Genomic DNA, 27,726 nt, shown 5'->3' with positions numbered 1-27,726 from the left:
TACCGTTGCCCCGGGTGTGTGTGCAGGCTTCATGAAAACCGCCTAACTCGAAGGAAAAATTCGCTGGAGAATCCATGCTTCAGCTAAAAGAGCCGCTCCTGAGGGTGGAAGCATTTTGTTGTGTGCGTGCGTGAGAGCCCCGCAAGGGAGTCCAAAGCCTTTTGCGAGTGAGCCTCAGGCCCCAGCAGAAGGCAGAACACGACTCCCCATGTGTTTCATCAAGCTAGCACTGCGGCCCCACTTTTGCATGGAAGTCTCATCACTAGCGTTCTAACTCAAAGAAGCAGCAGTGTAGAGAAATCGTGCTTTAGTTACTGTCGACCTCCAGGCGGAGGAAGCAGTGTACAGGGTACCGTGGGTGAGAGCCTGGGGAACGGGTTGCATACGTGAAACCGAGGGAGAAACCGTTCCGGGCAGAAGGCACCTCTGGACTCAGCTCTTGCTACCTGAAGCTAACACTACTGCTCCATGTGTGCTTGGAATGCTCCGTGCTCAACAGTGCCTTGGAAGGAACAAGCCTGTAAAGACTCCCAGCTGCAGCTCTTTCGCCTACCAGGCTGCTAAGGCCAAGAAGCAATGGTGTATAGTTCCTGCCCTTTATGTAACATTGCCGTTCCTGAAGACGGAGGAATTTTACAGTGCTCCTGTAGGAGAGACCGGGAAAGGGTCCCATACGTGAAATGGAGTGAGAAACAGGCCGGTGTGGAAGGGAGCTCTCAACTCACCTCTTGTTTCTGATGCTAGTACCCTTGCCCCGGGGGTGCCTGCAGGCCTAAAGCCAACCACCTAACTCAAGGGAACAACTCTTTAGAGAATTCCTGCTTCGGCTAAAATAGCCATGCCTGAGGGTGGACGCATTTTGCTGTGTGCAAGCGTGAGCGCCCTGCAACGGAGTCCCAAACCATTTTCTGTGTGAGACTCAGGCCCCGGAAGAAAGCAGAACACGACTCCCCACTTGTTTCATGAAGCTAGCCCTGCGGCCCCACTTTTGCATGGAAGTCTAATCGCTAGCGTTCTAACTCGGAGAAACAACAGTGTAGAGAAACCGTGCTTTGGTACCGTCGACCTCTCTGTGTGAGAAAGCAGTTTACGCTGCACTGTGGGTGAGAGCCTGGGGACAGGTTCCATAGGTAAAATCGAGGGAGGGAGAGACAGGCCAGTGCAGAAGGCAGCTGTCAACTCACCTCTTGTTTACGAGGCTAGTGCAGTTGCCCCGGGTGTGCCTGCAGGCCTAAAGCCAAGCACCTAAGTCGAAGGAACGACTCTGTAGAGAATTCCTGCTTCAGCGAACATAGGCATTCCTGAGGCTGGAAGCATTTTGCTGTGTGCCTGCGTGAGAGAAGGGCAATGGAGTCCCAAACCATTTTCCGTGTGAGACTCAGGCCCCGGGAGAAGGGAGGACACGCCTCCCCACTTGTTCCATGAAGTTAGCACTGCGGCCCCACTTTTGCATGGAAGTCTAATCGCTAGCGTTGTAACTCGGAGAAACAACACTGTAGAGGAACCGTGCTTTAGCTAGCGTCGACCTCTGTGGGAGGAAGCAGTATAGGGTGTCCTGTGGGTGAGAGCCTGGGGCCGGGTTCCATTTCGTAAAATCGGGGGAGAGACAGGCCGGTACACAAGGCAGCCCTCAACTCATACCATGGCTATGGGGCTAGTACCGTTGCCCCGGGTGTGCGTGCAGGCTCAAAGACAACCACCTAACTCGAAGGAAAAACTCGGTAGAGAATCCATGCTTCAGCTAAAACAGCCAGTCCAGAGGGTGGAAGCATTTTGTTGTGTGCGTGCGTGAGAGCCCTGCAAGGGAGTCCAAAGCTTTTTGCGAGGGAGACTCAGGCCCCAGCAGAAGGCAGAACACGACTCGCCGTGTGTTTCATGAAGCTAGCACTGCGGCCCCACTTTCGCATGGAAGTCTAATCGCCAGCGTTCTAACTCGAAGAAACAACACGGTAGAGAAATCGTGCTTTAGCTACCATCCACGTCTCTGAGGGAGGAAGCAGTTTCCAGGCTACCGTGGGTGAGAGCCTGGGGAACGGGTTCCTTACGTGAGACCGAGGGAGAAGGAGTCCGGGCCAGAAGGCACCTCTCGACTCAGCTCTTGTTACCTGAAGCTAACACTACTGCTCCATGTTTGCATGGGAATGCTAAGTGCTCCACACTGATTTGGCAGAAAGAAGCCGGTCAAGAATCCCAGCTTCAGCTCATTCGCCTCGCCACAGGGTGGCAGCATTTTCAACTCTGCTTGAGTGCAAAGCTGGCGAATGAGTCCCAGCAGAATTCCGAGGCAGAAATAAGCATGGGCAGGAGGCAGCTATGGACTCAACTCTTGTTTCAGGAAACTAGATCGGCTCTCCCGTGTGTGCGTGTAGTCCTAAGTGCCATCCAGCCAACGCAAAGGAACAAAAGTGCAGAGAACCCGTGCCTCAGCAAAGATCGCCCTTCCTGAGCGTGCACTTCATCTGTTGTGTGTTTTTGTGAAAGCATGAGAAATGGAACCTAAACGTAACTCGGAGTGAGAAGCAGGCCTGGAAGGAAGACTGCTGTCGACTCACCTCTTGTTTGAGGAGATTAGCACTGCTGTACCCTGTGTGCCTGGATGCCTAGTTCCCAGGCTACTAACACCAAGAATCAATGCTATAGAGTGACTGCGCTTTAGTTAACATTGCCGTTCCTGAAGCCAGAGGAATTTGACAGTGCTGGTGTCTGTGAGCCCGGGGAAAGGGTCCCATACGTGAAATGGAGTGAGAAACAGGCCGGAGCGGAAGGCAGCTCTCAACTCACCTCTTGTTTATGAGGCTAGTACCCTTGCCCCGGCTGTGCCTGCAGGCCTAAAGCCAACCACCTAACTCAAAGGAAAAACCCCGTAGAGATTTCCTGCTTCGGCTAAAGTAGCCATGTCGGAGGGTGGACGCATTTTGCTGTGTGCATGCGTGAGCGCACTGCAAGTGAGTCCAGACCCATTTTCCGTGTGGGACTCAGGCCCCGGCAAGAGGCAGAACACGACTCCCCACTTGTTTCATGAAGCTAGCACTGCGGCCCCACTTTTGCATGGAAGTCTAATAGCGAGCGTTCTTTTTTTATTCTTATTATTAAATGTTTTTATTGTTATGTTAATCCCCATACATTACATCATTAGTTTTAGATATAGTGTTCCATGATTCATTGTTTGTGCATAACACCCAGTGCTCCATGCAGAACGTGCCCTGCTCAATACCCATCACCAGGCTAAGCCATCCTCCCACCCCTCTCCCCTCTAGAACCCTCAGTTTGTTTTTCAGAGTCCATCGTCTCTCATGGTTCTTCTCCCCCTCCGATTTCCCCCCCTTCATTCTTCCCCTCCTGCTACATTCTTCTTCTTCTTTTTTTCTTTCTTAACATATATCGCATTATTTGTTTCAGAGGTACAGATCTGAGATTCCACAGTCTTGCACAATTCACAGCGCTTACCAGAACACATACCCTCCCCAGTGTCCAACACCCAGTGACCCCATCCCTCCCACCCCACCCCCCACTCCAGCAACCCTCAGTTTGTTTCCTGAGATTAAGAATTCCTCATATCAGTGAGGTCATATGATACATGTCTTTCTCTCTTTGACTTCTTTCGTTCAGCATAATACCCTCCAGTTCCATCCACGTCGTTGCAGATGGCAAGATCTCATTCCTTTTGATGGCTGCATAATATTCCATTGTGTATATGTATATATATATATATATATATATATACCACCTCTTCTTTATCCATTCATCTGTTGGTGGACATCTTGGCTCTTTCCACAGTTTGGCTATTGTGGACATTAATAGCAAGCGTTCTAACTCGGAGAAACAACACTGAAGAGAAACCGTGCTTTAGCTACCGACGACCTCTGTGTGGGAGGAAGCAGTTTAGGGTGTACTGTGGGTGAGAGCCTGGGGACGGGTTCCGTTTCGTAAAATCGAGGGAGAGACAGGCCGGAGAGAAGGCAGCTCTCAACTCACACCATGGTTATGGGGCTAGTACCGTTGCCCCGGGTGTGTGTGCAGGCTTCATGAAAACCGCCTAACTCGAAGGAAAAATTCGCTGGAGAATCCATGCTTCAGCTAAAAGAGCCGCTCCTGAGGGTGGAAGCATTTTGTTGTGTGCGTGCGTGAGAGCCCCGCAAGGGAGTCCAAAGCCTTTTGCGAGTGAGCCTCAGGCCCCAGCAGAAGGCAGAACACGACTCCCCATGTGTTTCATCAAGCTAGCACTGCGGCCCCACTTTTGCATGGAAGTCTCATCACTAGCGTTCTAACTCAAAGAAGCAGCAGTGTAGAGAAATCGTGCTTTAGTTACTGTCGACCTCCAGGCGGAGGAAGCAGTGTACAGGGTACCGTGGGTGAGAGCCTGGGGAACGGGTTGCATACGTGAAACCGAGGGAGAAACCGTTCCGGGCAGAAGGCACCTCTGGACTCAGCTCTTGCTACCTGAAGCTAACACTACTGCTCCATGTGTGCTTGGAATGCTCCGTGCTCAACAGTGCCTTGGAAGGAACAAGCCTGTAAAGACTCCCAGCTGCAGCTCTTTCGCCTACCAGGCTGCTAAGGCCAAGAAGCAATGGTGTATAGTTCCTGCCCTTTATGTAACATTGCCGTTCCTGAAGACGGAGGAATTTTACAGTGCTCCTGTAGGAGAGACCGGGAAAGGGTCCCATACGTGAAATGGAGTGAGAAACAGGCCGGTGTGGAAGGGAGCTCTCAACTCACCTCTTGTTTCTGATGCTAGTACCCTTGCCCCGGGGGTGCCTGCAGGCCTAAAGCCAACCACCTAACTCAAGGGAACAACTCTTTAGAGAATTCCTGCTTCGGCTAAAATAGCCATGCCTGAGGGTGGACGCATTTTGCTGTGTGCAAGCGTGAGCGCCCTGCAACGGAGTCCCAAACCATTTTCTGTGTGAGACTCAGGCCCCGGAAGAAAGCAGAACACGACTCCCCACTTGTTTCATGAAGCTAGCCCTGCGGCCCCACTTTTGCATGGAAGTCTAATCGCTAGCGTTCTAACTCGGAGAAACAACAGTGTAGAGAAACCGTGCTTTGGTACCGTCGACCTCTCTGTGTGAGAAAGCAGTTTACGCTGCACTGTGGGTGAGAGCCTGGGGACAGGTTCCATAGGTAAAATCGAGGGAGGGAGAGACAGGCCAGTGCAGAAGGCAGCTGTCAACTCACCTCTTGTTTACGAGGCTAGTGCAGTTGCCCCGGGTGTGCCTGCAGGCCTAAAGCCAAGCACCTAAGTCGAAGGAACGACTCTGTAGAGAATTCCTGCTTCAGCGAACATAGGCATTCCTGAGGCTGGAAGCATTTTGCTGTGTGCCTGCGTGAGAGAAGGGCAATGGAGTCCCAAACCATTTTCCGTGTGAGACTCAGGCCCCGGGAGAAGGGAGGACACGCCTCCCCACTTGTTCCATGAAGTTAGCACTGCGGCCCCACTTTTGCATGGAAGTCTAATCGCTAGCGTTGTAACTCGGAGAAACAACACTGTAGAGGAACCGTGCTTTAGCTAGCGTCGACCTCTGTGGGAGGAAGCAGTATAGGGTGTACTGTGGGTGAGAGCCTGGGGCCGGGTTCCATTTCGTAAAATCGGGGGAGAGACAGGCCGGTACACAAGGCAGCCCTCAACTCATACCATGGCTATGGGGCTAGTACCGTTGCCCCGGGTGTGCGTGCAGGCTCAAAGACAACCACCTAACTCGAAGGAAAAACTCGGTAGAGAATCCATGCTTCAGCTAAAACAGCCAGTCCAGAGGGTGGAAGCATTTTGTTGTGTGCGTGCGTGAGAGCCCTGCAAGGGAGTCCAAAGCTTTTTGCGAGGGAGACTCAGGCCCCAGCAGAAGGCAGAACACGACTCGCCGTGTGTTTCATGAAGCTAGCACTGCGGCCCCACTTTCGCATGGAAGTCTAATCGCCAGCGTTCTAACTCGAAGAAACAACACGGTAGAGAAATCGTGCTTTAGCTACCATCCACGTCTCTGAGGGAGGAAGCAGTTTCCAGGCTACCGTGGGTGAGAGCCTGGGGAACGGGTTCCTTACGTGAGACCGAGGGAGAAGGAGTCCGGGCCAGAAGGCACCTCTCGACTCAGCTCTTGTTACCTGAAGCTAACACTACTGCTCCATGTTTGCATGGGAATGCTAAGTGCTCCACACTGATTTGGCAGAAAGAAGCCGGTCAAGAATCCCAGCTTCAGCTCATTCGCCTCGCCACAGGGTGGCAGCATTTTCAACTCTGCTTGAGTGCAAAGCTGGCGAATGAGTCCCAGCAGAATTCCGAGGCAGAAATAAGCATGGGCAGGAGGCAGCTATGGACTCAACTCTTGTTTCAGGAAACTAGATCGGCTCTCCCGTGTGTGCGTGTAGTCCTAAGTGCCATCCAGCCAACGCAAAGGAACAAAAGTGCAGAGAACCCGTGCCTCAGCAAAGATCGCCCTTCCTGAGCGTGCACTTCATCTGTTGTGTGTTTTTGTGAAAGCATGAGAAATGGAACCTAAACGTAACTCGGAGTGAGAAGCAGGCCTGGAAGGAAGACTGCTGTCGACTCACCTCTTGTTTGAGGAGATTAGCACTGCTGTACCCTGTGTGCCTGGATGCCTAGTTCCCAGGCTACTAACACCAAGAATCAATGCTATAGAGTGACTGCGCTTTAGTTAACATTGCCGTTCCTGAAGCCAGAGGAATTTGACAGTGCTGGTGTCTGTGAGCCCGGGGAAAGGGTCCCATACGTGAAATGGAGTGAGAAACAGGCCGGAGCGGAAGGCAGCTCTCAACTCACCTCTTGTTTATGAGGCTAGTACCCTTGCCCCGGCTGTGCCTGCAGGCCTAAAGCCAACCACCTAACTCAAAGGAAAAACCCCGTAGAGATTTCCTGCTTCGGCTAAAGTAGCCATGTCGGAGGGTGGACGCATTTTGCTGTGTGCATGCGTGAGCGCACTGCAAGTGAGTCCAGACCCATTTTCCGTGTGGGACTCAGGCCCCGGCAAGAGGCAGAACACGACTCCCCACTTGTTTCATGAAGCTAGCACTGCGGCCCCACTTTTGCATGGAAGTCTAATAGCGAGCGTTCTTTTTTTATTCTTATTATTAAATGTTTTTATTGTTATGTTAATCCCCATACATTACATCATTAGTTTTAGATATAGTGTTCCATGATTCATTGTTTGTGCATAACACCCAGTGCTCCATGCAGAACGTGCCCTGCTCAATACCCATCACCAGGCTAAGCCATCCTCCCACCCCTCTCCCCTCTAGAACCCTCAGTTTGTTTTTCAGAGTCCATCGTCTCTCATGGTTCTTCTCCCCCTCCGATTTCCCCCCCTTCATTCTTCCCCTCCTGCTACATTCTTCTTCTTCTTTTTTTCTTTCTTAACATATATCGCATTATTTGTTTCAGAGGTACAGATCTGAGATTCCACAGTCTTGCACAATTCACAGCGCTTACCAGAACACATACCCTCCCCAGTGTCCAACACCCAGTGACCCCATCCCTCCCACCCCACCCCCCACTCCAGCAACCCTCAGTTTGTTTCCTGAGATTAAGAATTCCTCATATCAGTGAGGTCATATGATACATGTCTTTCTCTCTTTGACTTCTTTCGTTCAGCATAATACCCTCCAGTTCCATCCACGTCGTTGCAGATGGCAAGATCTCATTCCTTTTGATGGCTGCATAATATTCCATTGTGTATATGTATATATATATATATATATATATACCACCTCTTCTTTATCCATTCATCTGTTGGTGGACATCTTGGCTCTTTCCACAGTTTGGCTATTGTGGACATTAATAGCAAGCGTTCTAACTCGGAGAAACAACACTGAAGAGAAACCGTGCTTTAGCTACCGACGACCTCTGTGTGGGAGGAAGCAGTTTAGGGTGTACTGTGGGTGAGAGCCTGGGGACGGGTTCCGTTTCGTAAAATCGAGGGAGAGACAGGCCGGAGAGAAGGCAGCTCTCAACTCACACCATGGTTATGGGGCTAGTACCGTTGCCCCGGGTGTGTGTGCAGGCTTCATGAAAACCGCCTAACTCGAAGGAAAAATTCGCTGGAGAATCCATGCTTCAGCTAAAAGAGCCGCTCCTGAGGGTGGAAGCATTTTGTTGTGTGCGTGCGTGAGAGCCCCGCAAGGGAGTCCAAAGCCTTTTGCGAGTGAGCCTCAGGCCCCAGCAGAAGGCAGAACACGACTCCCCATGTGTTTCATCAAGCTAGCACTGCGGCCCCACTTTTGAATGGAAGTCTCATCACTAGCGTTCTAACTCAAAGCAGCAGCAGTGTAGAGAAATCGTGCTTTAGTTACTGTCGACCTCCAGGCGGAGGAAGCAGTGTACAGGGTACCGTGGGTGAGAGCCTGGGGAACGGGTTGCATACGTGAAACCGAGGGAGAAACCGTTCCGGGCAGAAGGCACCTCTGGACTCAGCTCTTGCTACCTGAAGCTAACACTACTGCTCCATGTGTGCTTGGAATGCTCCGTGCTCAACAGTGCCTTGGAAGGAACAAGCCTGTAAAGACTCCCAGCTGCAGCTCTTTCGCCTACCAGGCTGCTAAGGCCAAGAAGCAATGGTGTATAGTTCCTGCCCTTTATGTAACATTGCCGTTCCTGAAGACGGAGGAATTTTACAGTGCTCCTGTAGGAGAGACCGGGAAAGGGTCCCATACGTGAAATGGAGTGAGAAACAGGCCGGTGTGGAAGGGAGCTCTCAACTCACCTCTTGTTTCTGATGCTAGTACCCTTGCCCCGGGGGTGCCTGCAGGCCTAAAGCCAACCACCTAACTCAAGGGAACAACTCTTTAGAGAATTCCTGCTTCGGCTAAAATAGCCATGCCTGAGGGTGGACGCATTTTGCTGTGTGCAAGCGTGAGCGCCCTGCAACGGAGTCCCAAACCATTTTCTGTGTGAGACTCAGGCCCCGGAAGAAAGCAGAACACGACTCCCCACTTGTTTCATGAAGCTAGCCCTGCGGCCCCACTTTTGCATGGAAGTCTAATCGCTAGCGTTCTAACTCGGAGAAACAACAGTGTAGAGAAACCGTGCTTTGGTACCGTCGACCTCTCTGTGTGAGAAAGCAGTTTACGCTGCACTGTGGGTGAGAGCCTGGGGACAGGTTCCATAGGTAAAATCGAGGGAGGGAGAGACAGGCCAGTGCAGAAGGCAGCTGTCAACTCACCTCTTGTTTACGAGGCTAGTGCAGTTGCCCCGGGTGTGCCTGCAGGCCTAAAGCCAAGCACCTAAGTCGAAGGAACGACTCTGTAGAGAATTCCTGCTTCAGCGAACATAGGCATTCCTGAGGCTGGAAGCATTTTGCTGTGTGCCTGCGTGAGAGAAGGGCAATGGAGTCCCAAACCATTTTCCGTGTGAGACTCAGGCCCCGGGAGAAGGGAGGACACGCCTCCCCACTTGTTCCATGAAGTTAGCACTGCGGCCCCACTTTTGCATGGAAGTCTAATCGCTAGCGTTGTAACTCGGAGAAACAACACTGTAGAGGAACCGTGCTTTAGCTAGCGTCGACCTCTGTGGGAGGAAGCAGTATAGGGTGTCCTGTGGGTGAGAGCCTGGGGCCGGGTTCCATTTCGTAAAATCGGGGGAGAGACAGGCCGGTACACAAGGCAGCCCTCAACTCATACCATGGCTATGGGGCTAGTACCGTTGCCCCGGGTGTGCGTGCAGGCTCAAAGACAACCACCTAACTCGAAGGAAAAATACGGTAGAGAATCCATGCTTCAGCTAAAACAGCCAGTCCAGAGGGTGGAAGCATTTTGTTGTGTGCGTGCGTGAGAGCCCTGCAAGGGAGTCCAAAGCTTTTTGCGAGGGAGACTCAGGCCCCAGCAGAAGGCAGAACACGACTCGCCGTGTGTTTCATGAAGCTAGCACTGCGGCCCCACTTTCGCATGGAAGTCTAATCGCCAGCGTTCTAACTCGAAGAAACAACACGGTAGAGAAATCGTGCTTTAGCTACCATCCACGTCTCTGAGGGAGGAAGCAGTTTCCAGGCTACCGTGGGTGAGAGCCTGGGGAACGGGTTCCTTACGTGAGACCGAGGGAGAAGGAGTCCGGGCCAGAAGGCACCTCTCGACTCAGCTCTTGTTACCTGAAGCTAACACTACTGCTCCATGTTTGCATGGGAATGCTAAGTGCTCCACACTGATTTGGCAGAAAGAAGCCGGTCAAGAATCCCAGCTTCAGCTCATTCGCCTCGCCACAGGGTGGCAGCATTTTCAACTCTGCTTGAGTGCAAAGCTGGCGAATGAGTCCCAGCAGAATTCCGAGGCAGAAATAAGCATGGGCAGGAGGCAGCTATGGACTCAACTCTTGTTTCAGGAAACTAGATCGGCTCTCCCGTGTGTGCGTGTAGTCCTAAGTGCCATCCAGCCAACGCAAAGGAACAAAAGTGCAGAGAACCCGTGCCTCAGCAAAGATCGCCCTTCCTGAGCGTGCACTTCATCTGTTGTGTGTTTTTGTGAAAGCATGAGAAATGGAACCTAAACGTAACTCGGAGTGAGAAGCAGGCCTGGAAGGAAGACTGCTGTCGACTCACCTCTTGTTTGAGGAGATTAGCACTGCTGTACCCTGTGTGCCTGGATGCCTAGTTCCCAGGCTACTAACACCAAGAATCAATGCTATAGAGTGACTGCGCTTTAGTTAACATTGCCGTTCCTGAAGCCAGAGGAATTTGACAGTGCTGGTGTCTGTGAGCCCGGGGAAAGGGTCCCATACGTGAAATGGAGTGAGAAACAGGCCGGAGCGGAAGGCAGCTCTCAACTCACCTCTTGTTTATGAGGCTAGTACCCTTGCCCCGGCTGTGCCTGCAGGCCTAAAGCCAACCACCTAACTCAAAGGAAAAACCCCGTAGAGATTTCCTGCTTCGGCTAAAGTAGCCATGTCGGAGGGTGGACGCATTTTGCTGTGTGCATGCGTGAGCGCACTGCAAGTGAGTCCAGACCCATTTTCCGTGTGGGACTCAGGCCCCGGCAAGAGGCAGAACACGACTCCCCACTTGTTTCATGAAGCTAGCACTGCGGCCCCACTTTTGCATGGAAGTCTAATAGCGAGCGTTCTTTTTTTATTCTTATTATTAAATGTTTTTATTGTTATGTTAATCCCCATACATTACATCATTAGTTTTAGATATAGTGTTCCATGATTCATTGTTTGTGCATAACACCCAGTGCTCCATGCAGAACGTGCCCTGCTCAATACCCATCACCAGGCTAAGCCATCCTCCCACCCCTCTCCCCTCTAGAACCCTCAGTTTGTTTTTCAGAGTCCATCGTCTCTCATGGTTCTTCTCCCCCTCCGATTTCCCCCCCTTCATTCTTCCCCTCCTGCTACATTCTTCTTCTTCTTTTTTTCTTTCTTAACATATATCGCATTATTTGTTTCAGAGGTACAGATCTGAGATTCCACAGTCTTGCACAATTCACAGCGCTTACCAGAACACATACCCTCCCCAGTGTCCAACACCCAGTGACCCCATCCCTCCCACCCCACCCCCCACTCCAGCAACCCTCAGTTTGTTTCCTGAGATTAAGAATTCCTCATATCAGTGAGGTCATATGATACATGTCTTTCTCTCTTTGACTTCTTTCGTTCAGCATAATACCCTCCAGTTCCATCCACGTCGTTGCAGATGGCAAGATCTCATTCCTTTTGATGGCTGCATAATATTCCATTGTGTATATGTATATATATATATATATATATATATATATATATATATATATATACCACCTCTTCTTTATCCATTCATCTGTTGGTGGACATCTTGGCTCTTTCCACAGTTTGGCTATTGTGGACATTAATAGCAAGCGTTCTAACTCGGAGAAACAACACTGAAGAGAAACCGTGCTTTAGCTACCGACGACCTCTGTGTGGGAGGAAGCAGTTTAGGGTGTACTGTGGGTGAGAGCCTGGGGACGGGTTCCGTTTCGTAAAATCGAGGGAGAGACAGGCCGGAGAGAAGGCAGCTCTCAACTCACACCATGGTTATGGGGCTAGTACCGTTGCCCCGGGTGTGTGTGCAGGCTTCATGAAAACCGCCTAACTCGAAGGAAAAATTCGCTGGAGAATCCATGCTTCAGCTAAAAGAGCCGCTCCTGAGGGTGGAAGCATTTTGTTGTGTGCGTGCGTGAGAGCCCCGCAAGGGAGTCCAAAGCCTTTTGCGAGTGAGCCTCAGGCCCCAGCAGAAGGCAGAACACGACTCCCCATGTGTTTCATCAAGCTAGCACTGCGGCCCCACTTTTGAATGGAAGTCTCATCACTAGCGTTCTAACTCAAAGCAGCAGCAGTGTAGAGAAATCGTGCTTTAGTTACTGTCAACCTCCAGGCGGAGGAAGCAGTGTACAGGGTACCGTGGGTGAGAGCCTGGGGAACGGGTTGCATACGTGAAACCGAGGGAGAAACCGTTCCGGGCAGAAGGCACCTCTGGACTCAGCTCTTGCTACCTGAAGCTAACACTACTGCTCCATGTGTGCTTGGAATGCTCCGTGCTCAACAGTGCCTTGGAAGGAACAAGCCTGTAAAGACTCCCAGCTGCAGCTCTTTCGCCTACCAGGCTGCTAAGGCCAAGAAGCAATGGTGTATAGTTCCTGCCCTTTATGTAACATTGCCATTCCTGAAGACGGAGGAATTTTACAGTGCTCCTGTAGGAGAGACCAGGAAAGGGTCCCATACGTGAAATGGAGTGAGAAACAGGCCGGTGTGGAAGGGAGCTCTCAACTCACCTCTTGTTTCTGATGCTAGTACCCTTGCCCCGGGGGTGCCTGCAGGCCTAAAGCCAACCACCTAACTCAAGGGAACAACTCTTTAGAGAATTCCTGCTTCGGCTAAAATAGCCATGCCTGAGGGTGGACGCATTTTGCTGTGTGCAAGCGTGAGCGCCCTGCAACGGAGTCCCAAACCATTTTCTGTGTGAGACTCAGGCCCCGGAAGAAAGCAGAACACGACTCCCCACTTGTTTCATGAAGCTAGCCCTGCGGCCCCACTTTTGCATGGAAGTCTAATCGCTAGCGTTCTAACTCGGAGAAACAACAGTGTAGAGAAACCGTGCTTTGGTACCGTCGACCTCTCTGTGTGAGAAAGCAGTTTACGCTGCACTGTGGGTGAGAGCCTGGGGACAGGTTCCATAGGTAAAATCGAGGGAGGGAGAGACAGGCCAGTGCAGAAGGCAGCTGTCAACTCACCTCTTGTTTACGAGGCTAGTGCAGTTGCCCCGGGTGTGCCTGCAGGCCTAAAGCCAAGCACCTAAGTCGAAGGAACGACTCTGTAGAGAATTCCTGCTTCAGCGAACATAGGCATTCCTGAGGCTGGAAGCATTTTGCTGTGTGCCTGCGTGAGAGAAGGGCAATGGAGTCCCAAACCATTTTCCGTGTGAGACTCAGGCCCCGGGAGAAGGGAGGACACGCCTCCCCACTTGTTCCATGAAGTTAGCACTGCGGCCCCACTTTTGCATGGAAGTCTAATCGCTAGCGTTGTAACTCGGAGAAACAACACTGTAGAGGAACCGTGCTTTAGCTAGCGTCGACCTCTGTGGGAGGAAGCAGTATAGGGTGTCCTGTGGGTGAGAGCCTGGGGCCGGGTTCCATTTCGTAAAATCGGGGGAGAGACAGGCCGGTACACAAGGCAGCCCTCAACTCATACCATGGCTATGGGGCTAGTACCGTTGCCCCGGGTGTGCGTGCAGGCTCAAAGACAACCACCTAACTCGAAGGAAAAATACGGTAGAGAATCCATGCTTCAGCTAAAACAGCCAGTCCAGAGGGTGGAAGCATTTTGTTGTGTGCGTGCGTGAGAGCCCTGCAAGGGAGTCCAAAGCTTTTTGCGAGGGAGACTCAGGCCCCAGCAGAAGGCAGAACACGACTCGCCGTGTGTTTCATGAAGCTAGCACTGCGGCCCCACTTTCGCATGGAAGTCTAATCGCCAGCGTTCTAACTCGAAGAAACAACACGGTAGAGAAATCGTGCTTTAGCTACCATCCACGTCTCTGAGGGAGGAAGCAGTTTCCAGGCTACCGTGGGTGAGAGCCTGGGGAACGGGTTCCTTACGTGAGACCGAGGGAGAAGGAGTCCGGGCCAGAAGGCACCTCTCGACTCAGCTCTTGTTACCTGAAGCTAACACTACTGCTCCATGTTTGCATGGGAATGCTAAGTGCTCCACACTGATTTGGCAGAAAGAAGCCGGTCAAGAATCCCAGCTTCAGCTCATTCGCCTCGCCACAGGGTGGCAGCATTTTCAACTCTGCTTGAGTGCAAAGCTGGCGAATGAGTCCCAGCAGAATTCCGAGGCAGAAATAAGCATGGGCAGGAGGCAGCTATGGACTCAACTCTTGTTTCAGGAAACTAGATCGGCTCTCCCGTGTGTGCGTGTAGTCCTAAGTGCCATCCAGCCAACGCAAAGGAACAAAAGTGCAGAGAACCCGTGCCTCAGCAAAGATCGCCCTTCCTGAGCGTGCACTTCATCTGTTGTGTGTTTTTGTGAAAGCATGAGAAATGGAACCTAAACGTAACTCGGAGTGAGAAGCAGGCCTGGAAGGAAGACTGCTGTCGACTCACCTCTTGTTTGAGGAGATTAGCACTGCTGTACCCTGTGTGCCTGGATGCCTAGTTCCCAGGCTACTAACACCAAGAATCAATGCTATAGAGTGACTGCGCTTTAGTTAACATTGCCGTTCCTGAAGCCAGAGGAATTTGACAGTGCTGGTGTCTGTGAGCCCGGGGAAAGGGTCCCATACGTGAAATGGAGTGAGAAACAGGCCGGAGCGGAAGGCAGCTCTCAACTCACCTCTTGTTTATGAGGCTAGTACCCTTGCCCCGGCTGTGCCTGCAGGCCTAAAGCCAACCACCTAACTCAAAGGAAAAACCCCGTAGAGATTTCCTGCTTCGGCTAAAGTAGCCATGTCGGAGGGTGGACGCATTTTGCTGTGTGCATGCGTGAGCGCACTGCAAGTGAGTCCAGACCCATTTTCCGTGTGGGACTCAGGCCCCGGCAAGAGGCAGAACACGACTCCCCACTTGTTTCATGAAGCTAGCACTGCGGCCCCACTTTTGCATGGAAGTCTAATAGCGAGCGTTCTTTTTTTATTCTTATTATTAAATGTTTTTATTGTTATGTTAATCCCCATACATTACATCATTAGTTTTAGATATAGTGTTCCATGATTCATTGTTTGTGCATAACACCCAGTGCTCCATGCAGAACGTGCCCTGCTCAATACCCATCACCAGGCTAAGCCATCCTCCCACCCCTCTCCCCTCTAGAACCCTCAGTTTGTTTTTCAGAGTCCATCGTCTCTCATGGTTCTTCTCCCCCTCCGATTTCCCCCCCTTCATTCTTCCCCTCCTGCTACATTCTTCTTCTTCTTTTTTTCTTTCTTAACATATATCGCATTATTTGTTTCAGAGGTACAGATCTGAGATTCCACAGTCTTGCACAATTCACAGCGCTTACCAGAACACATACCCTCCCCAGTGTCCAACACCCAGTGACCCCATCCCTCCCACCCCACCCCCCACTCCAGCAACCCTCAGTTTGTTTCCTGAGATTAAGAATTCCTCATATCAGTGAGGTCATATGATACATGTCTTTCTCTCTTTGACTTCTTTCGTTCAGCATAATACCCTCCAGTTCCATCCACGTCGTTGCAGATGGCAAGATCTCATTCCTTTTGATGGCTGCATAATATTCCATTGTGTATATGTATATATATATATATATATATATATATATATATATATATATATACCACCTCTTCTTTATCCATTCATCTGTTGGTGGACATCTTGGCTCTTTCCACAGTTTGGCTATTGTGGACATTAATAGCAAGCGTTCTAACTCGGAGAAACAACACTGAAGAGAAACCGTGCTTTAGCTACCGACGACCTCTGTGTGGGAGGAAGCAGTTTAGGGTGTACTGTGGGTGAGAGCCTGGGGACGGGTTCCGTTTCGTAAAATCGAGGGAGAGACAGGCCGGAGAGAAGGCAGCTCTCAACTCACACCATGGTTAATGGGCTAGTACCGTTGCCCCGGGTGTGTGTGCAGGCTTCATGAAAACCGCCTAACTCGAAGGAAAAATTCGCTGGAGAATCCATGCTTCAGCTAAAAGAGCCGCTCCTGAGGGTGGAAGCATTTTGTTGTGTGCGTGCGTGAGAGCCCCGCAAGGGAGTCCAAAGCCTTTTGCGAGTGAGCCTCAGGCCCCAGCAGAAGGCAGAACACGACTCCCCATGTGTTTCATCAAGCTAGCACTGCGGCCCCACTTTTGAATGGAAGTCTCATCACTAGCGTTCTAACTCAAAGCAGCAGCAGTGTAGAGAAATCGTGCTTTAGTTACTGTCAACCTCCAGGCGGAGGAAGCAGTGTACAGGGTACCGTGGGTGAGAGCCTGGGGAACGGGTTGCATACGTGAAACCGAGGGAGAAACCGTTCCGGGCAGAAGGCACCTCTGGACTCAGCTCTTGCTACCTGAAGCTAACACTACTGCTCCATGTGTGCTTGGAATGCTCCGTGCTCAACAGTGCCTTGGAAGGAACAAGCCTGTAAAGACTCCCAGCTGCAGCTCTTTCGCCTACCAGGCTGCTAAGGCCAAGAAGCAATGGTGTATAGTTCCTGCCCTTTATGTAACATTGCCATTCCTGAAGACGGAGGAATTTTACAGTGCTCCTGTAGGAGAGACCAGGAAAGGGTCCCATACGTGAAATGGAGTGAGAAACAGGCCGGTGTGGAAGGGAGCTCTCAACTCACCTCTTGTTTCTGATGCTAGTACCCTTGCCCCGGGGGTGCCTGCAGGCCTAAAGCCAACCACCTAACTCAAGGGAACAACTCTTTAGAGAATTCCTGCTTCGGCTAAAATAGCCATGCCTGAGGGTGGACGCATTTTGCTGTGTGCAAGCGTGAGCGCCCTGCAACGGAGTCCCAAACCATTTTCTGTGTGAGACTCAGGCCCCGGAAGAAAGCAGAACACGACTCCCCACTTGTTTCATGAAGCTAGCCCTGCGGCCCCACTTTTGCATGGAAGTCTAATCGCTAGCGTTCTAACTCGGAGAAACAACAGTGTAGAGAAACCGTGCTTTGGTACCGTCGACCTCTCTGTGTGAGAAAGCAGTTTACGCTGCACTGTGGGTGAGAGCCTGGGGACAGGTTCCATAGGTAAAATCGAGGGAGGGAGAGACAGGCCAGTGCAGAAGGCAGCTGTCAACTCACCTCTTGTTTACGAGGCTAGTGCAGTTGCCCCGGGTGTGCCTGCAGGCCTAAAGCCAAGCACCTAAGTCGAAGGAACGACTCTGTAGAGAATTCCTGCTTCAGCGAACATAGGCATTCCTGAGGCTGGAAGCATTTTGCTGTGTGCCTGCGTGAGAGAAGGGCAATGGAGTCCCAAACCATTTTCCGTGTGAGACTCAGGCCCCGGGAGAAGGGAGGACACGCCTCCCCACTTGTTCCATGAAGTTAGCACTGCGGCCCCACTTTTGCATGGAAGTCTAATCGCTAGCGTTGTAACTCGGAGAAACAACACTGTAGAGGAACCGTGCTTTAGCTAGCGTCGACCTCTGTGGGAGGAAGCAGTATAGGGTGTACTGTGGGTGAGAGCCTGGGGCCGGGTTCCATTTCGTAAAATCGGGGGAGAGACAGGCCGGTACACAAGGCAGCCCTCAACTCATACCATGGCTATGGGGCTAGTACCGTTGCCCCGGGTGTGCGTGCAGGCTCAAAGACAACCACCTAACTCGAAGGAAAAACTCGGTAGAGAATCCATGCTTCAGCTAAAACAGCCAGTCCAGAGGGTGGAAGCATTTTGTTGTGTGCGTGCGTGAGAGCCCTGCAAGGGAGTCCAAAGCTTTTTGCGAGGGAGACTCAGGCCCCAGCAGAAGGCAGAACACGACTCGCCGTGTGTTTCATGAAGCTAGCACTGCGGCCCCACTTTCGCATGGAAGTCTAATCGCCAGCGTTCTAACTCGAAGAAACAACACGGTAGAGAAATCGTGCTTTAGCTACCATCCACATCTCTGAGGGAGGAAGCAGTTTCCAGGCTACCGTGGGTGAGAGCCTGGGGAACGGGTTCCTTACGTGAGACCGAGGGAGAAGGAGTCCGGGCCAGAAGGCACCTCTCGACTCAGCTCTTGTTACCTGAAGCTAACACTACTGCTCCATGTTTGCATGGGAATGCTAAGTGCTCCACACTGATTTGGCAGAAAGAAGCCGGTCAAGAATCCCAGCTTCAGCTCATTCGCCTCGCCACAGGGTGGCAGCATTTTCAACTCTGCTTGAGTGCAAAGCTGGCGAATGAGTCCCAGCAGAATTCCGAGGCAGAAATAAGCATGGGCAGGAGGCAGCTATGGACTCAACTCTTGTTTCAGGAAACTAGATCGGCTCTCCCGTGTGTGCGTGTAGTCCTAAGTGCCATCCAGCCAACGCAAAGGAACAAAAGTGCAGAGAACCCGTGCCTCAGCAAAGATCGCCCTTCCTGAGCGTGCACTTCATCTGTTGTGTGTTTTTGTGAAAGCATGAGAAATGGAACCTAAACGTAACTCGGAGTGAGAAGCAGGCCTGGAAGGAAGACTGCTGTCGACTCACCTCTTGTTTGAGGAGATTAGCACTGCTGTACCCTGTGTGCCTGGATGCCTAGTTCCCAGGCTACTAACACCAAGAATCAATGCTATAGAGTGACTGCGCTTTAGTTAACATTGCCGTTCCTGAAGCCAGAGGAATTTGACAGTGCTGGTGTCTGTGAGCCCGGGGAAAGGGTCCCATACGTGAAATGGAGTGAGAAACAGGCCGGAGCGGAAGGCAGCTCTCAACTCACCTCTTGTTTATGAGGCTAGTACCCTTGCCCCGGCTGTGCCTGCAGGCCTAAAGCCAACCACCTAACTCAAAGGAAAAACCCCGTAGAGATTTCCTGCTTCGGCTAAAGTAGCCATGTCGGAGGGTGGACGCATTTTGCTGTGTGCATGCGTGAGCGCACTGCAAGTGAGTCCAGACCCATTTTCCGTGTGGGACTCAGGCCCCGGCAAGAGGCAGAACACGACTCCCCACTTGTTTCATGAAGCTAGCACTGCGGCCCCACTTTTGCATGGAAGTCTAATAGCGAGCGTTCTTTTTTTATTCTTATTATTAAATGTTTTTATTGTTATGTTAATCCCCATACATTACATCATTAGTTTTAGATATAGTGTTCCATGATTCATTGTTTGTGCATAACACCCAGTGCTCCATGCAGAACGTGCCCTGCTCAATACCCATCACCAGGCTAAGCCATCCTCCCACCCCCCTCCCCTCTAGAACCCTCAGTTTGTTTTTCAGAGTCCATCGTCTCTCATGGTTCTTCTCCCCCTCCGATTTCCCCCCCTTCATTCTTCCCCTCCTGCTACATTCTTCTTCTTCTTTTTTTCTTTCTTAACATATATCGCATTATTTGTTTCAGAGGTACAGATCTGAGATTCCACAGTCTTGCACAATTCACAGCGCTTACCAGAACACATACCCTCCCCAGTGTCCAACACCCAGTGACCCCATCCCTCCCACCCCACCCCCCACTCCAGCAACCCTCAGTTTGTTTCCTGAGATTAAGAATTCCTCATATCAGTGAGGTCATATGATACATGTCTTTCTCTCTTTGACTTCTTTCGCTCAGCATAATACCCTCCAGTTCCATCCACGTCGTTGCAGATGGCAAGATCTCATTCCTTTTGATGGCTGCATAATATTCCATTGTGTATATGTATATATATATATATATATATATATATATATATATATACCACCTCTTCTTTATCCATTCATCTGTTGGTGGACATCTTGGCTCTTTCCACAGTTTGGCTATTGTGGACATTAATAGCAAGCGTTCTAACTCGGAGAAACAACACTGAAGAGAAACCGTGCTTTAGCTACCGACGACCTCTGTGTGGGAGGAAGCAGTTTAGGGTGTACTGTGGGTGAGAGCCTGGGGACGGGTTCCGTTTCGTAAAATCGAGGGAGAGACAGGCCGGAGAGAAGGCAGCTCTCAACTCACACCATGGTTATGGGGCTAGTACCGTTGCCCCGGGTGTGTGTGCAGGCTTCATGAAAACCGCCTAACTCGAAGGAAAAACTCGCTGGAGAATCCATGCTTCAGCTAAAAGAGCCGCTCCTGAGGGTGGAAGCATTTTGTTGTGTGCGTGCGTGAGAGCCCCGCAAGGGAGTCCAAAGCCTTTTGCGAGTGAGCCTCAGGCCCCAGCAGAAGGCAGAACACGACTCCCCATGTGTTTCATCAAGCTAGCACTGCGGCCCCACTTTTGCATGGAAGTCTCATCACTAGCGTTCTAACTCAAAGAAGCAGCAGTGTAGAGAAATCGTGCTTTAGTTACTGTCGACCTCCAGGCGGAGGAAGCAGTGTACAGGGTACCGTGGGTGAGAGCCTGGGGAACGGGTTGCATACGTGAAACCGAGGGAGAAACCGTTCCGGGCAGAAGGCACCTCTGGACTCAGCTCTTGCTACCTGAAGCTAACACTACTGCTCCATGTGTGCTTGGAATGCTCCGTGCTCAACAGTGCCTTGGAAGGAACAAGCCTGTAAAGACTCCCAGCTGCAGCTCTTTCGCCTACCAGGCTGCTAAGGCCAAGAAGCAATGGTGTATAGTTCCTGCCCTTTATGTAACATTGCCGTTCCTGAAGACGGAGGAATTTTACAGTGCTCCTGTAGGAGAGACCGGGAAAGGGTCCCATACGTGAAATGGAGTGAGAAACAGGCCGGTGTGGAAGGGAGCTCTCAACTCACCTCTTGTTTCTGATGCTAGTACCCTTGCCCCGGGGGTGCCTGCAGGCCTAAAGCCAACCACCTAACTCAAGGGAACAACTCTTTAGAGAATTCCTGCTTCGGCTAAAATAGCCATGCCTGAGGGTGGACGCATTTTGCTGTGTGCAAGCGTGAGCGCCCTGCAACGGAGTCCCAAACCATTTTCTGTGTGAGACTCAGGCCCCGGAAGAAAGCAGAACACGACTCCCCACTTGTTTCATGAAGCTAGCCCTGCGGCCCCACTTTTGCATGGAAGTCTAATCGCTAGCGTTCTAACTCGGAGAAACAACAGTGTAGAGAAACCGTGCTTTGGTACCGTCGACCTCTCTGTGTGAGAAAGCAGTTTACGCTGCACTGTGGGTGAGAGCCTGGGGACAGGTTCCATAGGTAAAATCGAGGGAGGGAGAGACAGGCCAGTGCAGAAGGCAGCTGTCAACTCACCTCTTGTTTACGAGGCTAGTGCAGTTGCCCCGGGTGTGCCTGCAGGCCTAAAGCCAAGCACCTAAGTCGAAGGAACGACTCTGTAGAGAATTCCTGCTTCAGCGAACATAGGCATTCCTGAGGCTGGAAGCATTTTGCTGTGTGCCTGCGTGAGAGAAGGGCAATGGAGTCCCAAACCATTTTCCGTGTGAGACTCAGGCCCCGGGAGAAGGGAGGACACGCCTCCCCACTTGTTCCATGAAGTTAGCACTGCGGCCCCACTTTTGCATGGAAGTCTAATCGCTAGCGTTGTAACTCGGAGAAACAACACTGTAGAGGAACCGTGCTTTAGCTAGCGTCGACCTCTGTGGGAGGAAGCAGTATAGGGTGTACTGTGGGTGAGAGCCTGGGGCCGGGTTCCATTTCGTAAAATCGGGGGAGAGACAGGCCGGTACACAAGGCAGCCCTCAACTCATACCATGGCTATGGGGCTAGTACCGTTGCCCCGGGTGTGCGTGCAGGCTCAAAGACAACCACCTAACTCGAAGGAAAAACTCGGTAGAGAATCCATGCTTCAGCTAAAACAGCCAGTCCAGAGGGTGGAAGCATTTTGTTGTGTGCGTGCGTGAGAGCCCTGCAAGGGAGTCCAAAACTTTTTGCGAGTGAGACTCAGGCCCCAGCAGAAGGCAGAACACGACTCGCCGTGTGTTTCATGAAGCTAGCACTGCGGCCCCACTTTCGCATGGAAGTCTAATCGCCAGCGTTCTAACTCGAAGAAACAACACGGTAGAGAAATCGTGCTTTAGCTACCATCCACGTCTCTGAGGGAGGAAGCAGTTTCCAGGCTACCGTGGGTGAGAGCCTGGGGAACGGGTTCCTTACGTGAGACCGAGGGAGAAGGAGTCCGGGCCAGAAGGCACCTCTCGACTCAGCTCTTGTTACCTGAAGCTAACACTACTGCTCCATGTTTGCATGGGAATGCTAAGTGCTCCACACTGATTTGGCAGAAAGAAGCCGGTCAAGAATCCCAGCTTCAGCTCATTCGCCTCGCCACAGGGTGGCAGCATTTTCAACTCTGCTTGAGTGCAAAGCTGGCGAATGAGTCCCAGCAGAATTCCGAGGCAGAAATAAGCATGGGCAGGAGGCAGCTATGGACTCAACTCTTGTTTCAGGAAACTAGATCGGCTCTCCCGTGTGTGCGTGTAGTCCTAAGTGCCATCCAGCCAACGCAAAGGAACAAAAGTGCAGAGAACCCGTGCCTCAGCAAAGATCGCCCTTCCTGAGCGTGCACTTCATCTGTTGTGTGTTTTTGTGAAAGCATGAGAAATGGAACCTAAACGTAACTCGGAGTGAGAAGCAGGCCTGGAAGGAAGACTGCTGTCGACTCACCTCTTGTTTGAGGAGATTAGCACTGCTGTACCCTGTGTGCCTGGATGCCTAGTTCCCAGGCTACTAACACCAAGAATCAATGCTATAGAGTGAATGCGCTTTAGTTAACATTGCCGTTCCTGAAGCCAGAGGAATTTGACAGTGCTGGTGTCTGTGAGCCCGGGGAAAGGGTCCCATACGTGAAATGGAGTGAGAAACAGGCCGGAGCGGAAGGCAGCTCTCAACTCACCTCTTGTTTATGAGGCTAGTACCCTTGCCCCGGCTGTGCCTGCAGGCCTAAAGCCAACCACCTAACTCAAAGGAAAAACCCCGTAGAGATTTCCTGCTTCGGCTAAAGTAGCCATGTCGGAGGGTGGACGCATTTTGCTGTGTGCATGCGTGAGCGCACTGCAAGTGAGTCCAGACCCATTTTCCGTGTGGGACTCAGGCCCCAGCAAGAGGCAGAACACGACTCCCCACTTGTTTCATGAAGCTAGCACTGCGGCCCCACTTTTGCATGGAAGTCTAATAGCGAGCGTTCTTTTTTTATTCTTATTATTAAATGTTTTTATTGTTATGTTAATCCCCATACATTACATCATTAGTTTTAGATATAGTGTTCCATGATTCATTGTTTGTGCATAACACCCAGTGCTCCATGCAGAACGTGCCCTGCTCAATACCCATCACCAGGCTAAGCCATCCTCCCACCCCCCTCCCCTCTAGAACCCTCAGTTTGTTTTTCAGAGTCCATCGTCTCTCATGGTTCTTCTCCCCCTCCGATTTCCCCCCCTTCATTCTTCCCCTCCTGCTACATTCTTCTTCTTCTTTTTTTCTTTCTTAACATATATCGCATTATTTGTTTCAGAGGTACAGATCTGAGATTCCACAGTCTTGCACAATTCACAGCGCTTACCAGAACACATACCCTCCCCAGTGTCCAACACCCAGTGACCCCATCCCTCCCACCCCACCCCCCACTCCAGCAACCCTCAGTTTGTTTCCTGAGATTAAGAATTCCTCATATCAGTGAGGTCATATGATACATGTCTTTCTCTCTTTGACTTCTTTCGCTCAGCATAATACCCTCCAGTTCCATCCACGTCGTTGCAGATGGCAAGATCTCATTCCTTTTGATGGCTGCATAATATTCCATTGTGTATATGTATATATATATATATATATATATACATATATACCACCTCTTCTTTATCCATTCATCTGTTGGTGGACATCTTGGCTCTTTCCACAGTTTGGCTATTGTGGACATTAATAGCAAGCGTTCTAACTCGGAGAAACAACACTGAAGAGAAACCGTGCTTTAGCTACCGACGACCTCTGTGTGGGAGGAAGCAGTTTAGGGTGTACTGTGGGTGAGAGCCTGGGGACGGGTTCCGTTTCGTAAAATCGAGGGAGAGACAGGCCGGAGAGAAGGCAGCTCTCAACTCACACCATGGTTATGGGGCTAGTACCGTTGCCCCGGGTGTGTGTGCAGGCTTCATGAAAACCGCCTAACTCGAAGGAAAAATTCGCTGGAGAATCCATGCTTCAGCTAAAAGAGCCGCTCCTGAGGGTGGAAGCATTTTGTTGTGTGCGTGCGTGAGAGCCCCGCAAGGGAGTCCAAAGCCTTTTGCGAGTGAGCCTCAGGCCCCAGCAGAAGGCAGAACACGACTCCCCATGTGTTTCATCAAGCTAGCACTGCGGCCCCACTTTTGCATGGAAGTCTCATCACTAGCGTTCTAACTCAAAGCAGCAGCAGTGTAGAGAAATCGTGCTTTAGTTACTGTCGACCTCCAGGCGGAGGAAGCAGTGTACAGGGTACCGTGGGTGAGAGCCTGGGGAACGGGTTGCATACGTGAAACCGAGGGAGAAACCGTTCCGGGCAGAAGGCACCTCTGGACTCAGCTCTTGCTACCTGAAGCTAACACTACTGCTCCATGTGTGCTTGGAATGCTCCGTGCTCAACAGTGCCTTGGAAGGAACAAGCCTGTAAAGACTCCCAGCTGTAGCTCTTTCGCCTACCAGGCTGCTAAGGCCAAGAAGCAATGGTGTATAGTTCCTGCCCTTTATGTAACATTGCCGTTCCTGAAGACGGAGGAATTTTACAGTGCTCCTGTAGGAGAGACCGGGAAAGGGTCCCATACGTGAAATGGAGTGAGAAACAGGCCGGTGTGGAAGGGAGCTCTCAACTCACCTCTTGTTTCTGATGCTAGTACCCTTGCCCCGGGGGTGCCTGCAGGCCTAAAGCCAACCACCTAACTCAAGGGAACAACTCTTTAGAGAATTCCTGCTTCGGCTAAAATAGCCATGCCTGAGGGTGGACGCATTTTGCTGTGTGCAAGCGTGAGCGCTCTGCAACGGAGTCCCAAACCATTTCCTGTGTGAGACTCAGGCCCCGGAAGAAAGCAGAACACGACTCCCCACTTGTTTCATGAAGCTAGCCCTGCGGCCCCACTTTTGCATGGAAGTCTAATCGCTAGCGTTCTAACTCGGAGAAACAACAGTGTAGAGAAACCGTGCTTTGGTACCGTCGACCTCTCTGTGTGAGAAAGCAGTTTACGCTGCACTGTGGGTGAGAGCCTGGGGACAGGTTCCATAGGTAAAATCGAGGGAGGGAGAGACAGGCCAGTGCAGAAGGCAGCTGTCAACTCACCTCTTGTTTACGAGGCTAGTGCAGTTGCCCCGGGTGTGCCTGCAGGCCTAAAGCCAAGCACCTAAGTCGAAGGAACGACTCTGTAGAGAATTCCTGCTTCAGCGAACATAGGCATTCCTGAGGCTGGAAGCATTTTGCTGTGTGCCTGCGTGAGAGAAGGGCAATGGAGTCCCAAACCATTTTCCGTGTGAGACTCAGGCCCCGGGAGAAGGGAGGACACGCCTCCCCACTTGTTCCATGAAGTTAGCACTGCGGCCCCACTTTTGCATGGAAGTCTAATCGCTAGCGTTGTAACTCGGAGAAACAACACTGTAGAGGAACCGTGCTTTAGCTAGCGTCGACCTCTGTGGGAGGAAGCAGTATAGGGTGTACTGTGGGTGAGAGCCTGGGGCCGGGTTCCATTTCGTAAAATCGGGGGAGAGACAGGCCGGTACACAAGGCAGCCCTCAACTCATACCATGGCTATGGGGCTAGTACCGTTGCCCCGGGTGTGCGTGCAGGCTCAAAGACAACCACCTAACTCGAAGGAAAAACTCGGTAGAGAATCCATGCTTCAGCTAAAACAGCCAGTCCAGAGGGTGGAAGCATTTTGTTGTGTGCGTGCGTGAGAGCCCTGCAAGGGAGTCCAAAGCTTTTTGCGAGTGAGACTCAGGCCCCAGCAGAAGGCAGAACACGACTCGCCGTGTGTTTCATGAAGCTAGCACTGCGGCCCCACTTTCGCATGGAAGTCTAATCGCCAGCGTTCTAACTCGAAGAAACAACACGGTAGAGAAATCGTGCTTTAGCTACCATCCACGTCTCTGAGGGAGGAAGCAGTTTCCAGGCTACCGTGGGTGAGAGCCTGGGGAACGGGTTCCTTACGTGAGACCGAGGGAGAAGGAGTCCGGGCCAGAAGGCACCTCTCGACTCAGCTCTTGTTACCTGAAGCTAACACTACTGCTCCATGTTTGCATGGGAATGCTAAGTGCTCCACACTGATTTGGCAGAAAGAAGCCGGTCAAGAATCCCAGCTTCAGCTCATTCGCCTCGCCACAGGGTGGCAGCATTTTCAACTCTGCTTGAGTGCAAAGCTGGCGAATGAGTCCCAGCAGAATTCCGAGGCAGAAATAAGCATGGGCAGGAGGCAGCTATGGACTCAACTCTTGTTTCAGGAAACTAGATCGGCTCTCCCGTGTGTGCGTGTAGTCCTAAGTGCCATCCAGCCAACGCAAAGGAACAAAAGTGCAGAGAACCCGTGCCTCAGCAAAGATCACCCTTCCTGAGCGTGCACTTCATCTGTTGTGTGTTTTTGTGAAAGCATGAGAAATGGAACCTAAACGTAACTCGGAGTGAGAAGCAGGCCTGGAAGGAAGACTGCTGTCGACTCACCTCTTGTTTGAGGAGATTAGCACTGCTGTACCCTGTGTGCCTGGATGCCTAGTTCCCAGGCTACTAACACCAAGAATCAATGCTATAGAGTGACTGCGCTTTAGTTAACATTGCCGTTCCTGAAGCCAGAGGAATTTGACAGTGCTGGTGTCTGTGAGCCCGGGGAAAGGGTCCCATACGTGAAATGGAGTGAGAAACAGGCCGGAGCGGAAGGCAGCTCTCAACTCACCTCTTGTTTATGAGGCTAGTACCCTTGCCCCGGCTGTGCCTGCAGGCCTAAAGCCAACCACCTAACTCAAAGGAAAAACCCCGTAGAGATTTCCTGCTTCGGCTAAAGTAGCCATGTCGGAGGGTGGACGCATTTTGCTGTGTGCATGCGTGAGCGCACTGCAAGTGAGTCCAGACCCATTTTCCGTGTGGGACTCAGGCCCCAGCAAGAGGCAGAACACGACTCCCCACTTGTTTCATGAAGCTAGCACTGCGGCCCCACTTTTGCATGGAAGTCTAATAGCGAGCGTTCTTTTTTTATTCTTATTATTAAATGTTTTTATTGTTATGTTAATCCCCATACATTACATCATTAGTTTTAGATATAGTGTTCCATGATTCATTGTTTGTGCATAACACCCAGTGCTCCATGCAGAACGTGCCCTGCTCAATACCCATCACCAGGCTAAGCCATCCTCCCACCCCCCTCCCCTCTAGAACCCTCAGTTTGTTTTTCAGAGTCCATCGTCTCTCATGGTTCTTCTCCCCCTCCGATTTCCCCCCCTTCATTCTTCCCCTCCTGCTACATTCTTCTTCTTCTTTTTTTCTTTCTTAACATATATCGCATTATTTGTTTCAGAGGTACAGATCTGAGATTCCACAGTCTTGCACAATTCACAGCGCTTACCAGAACACATACCCTCCCCAGTGTCCAACACCCAGTGACCCCATCCCTCCCACCCCACCCCCCACTCCAGCAACCCTCAGTTTGTTTCCTGAGATTAAGAATTCCTCATATCAGTGAGGTCATATGATACATGTCTTTCTCTCTTTGACTTCTTTCGCTCAGCATAATACCCTCCAGTTCCATCCACGTCGTTGCAGATGGCAAGATCTCATTCCTTTTGATGGCTGCATAATATTCCATTGTGTATATGTATATATATATAT

This window comes from Halichoerus grypus, chromosome 10, assembly GCF_964656455.1.
Source record: "Halichoerus grypus chromosome 10, mHalGry1.hap1.1, whole genome shotgun sequence".
In the NCBI taxonomy this organism is placed as follows: domain Eukaryota; kingdom Metazoa; phylum Chordata; class Mammalia; order Carnivora; family Phocidae; genus Halichoerus; species Halichoerus grypus.
Note: the sequence above shows the minus strand (reverse complement) of the source record.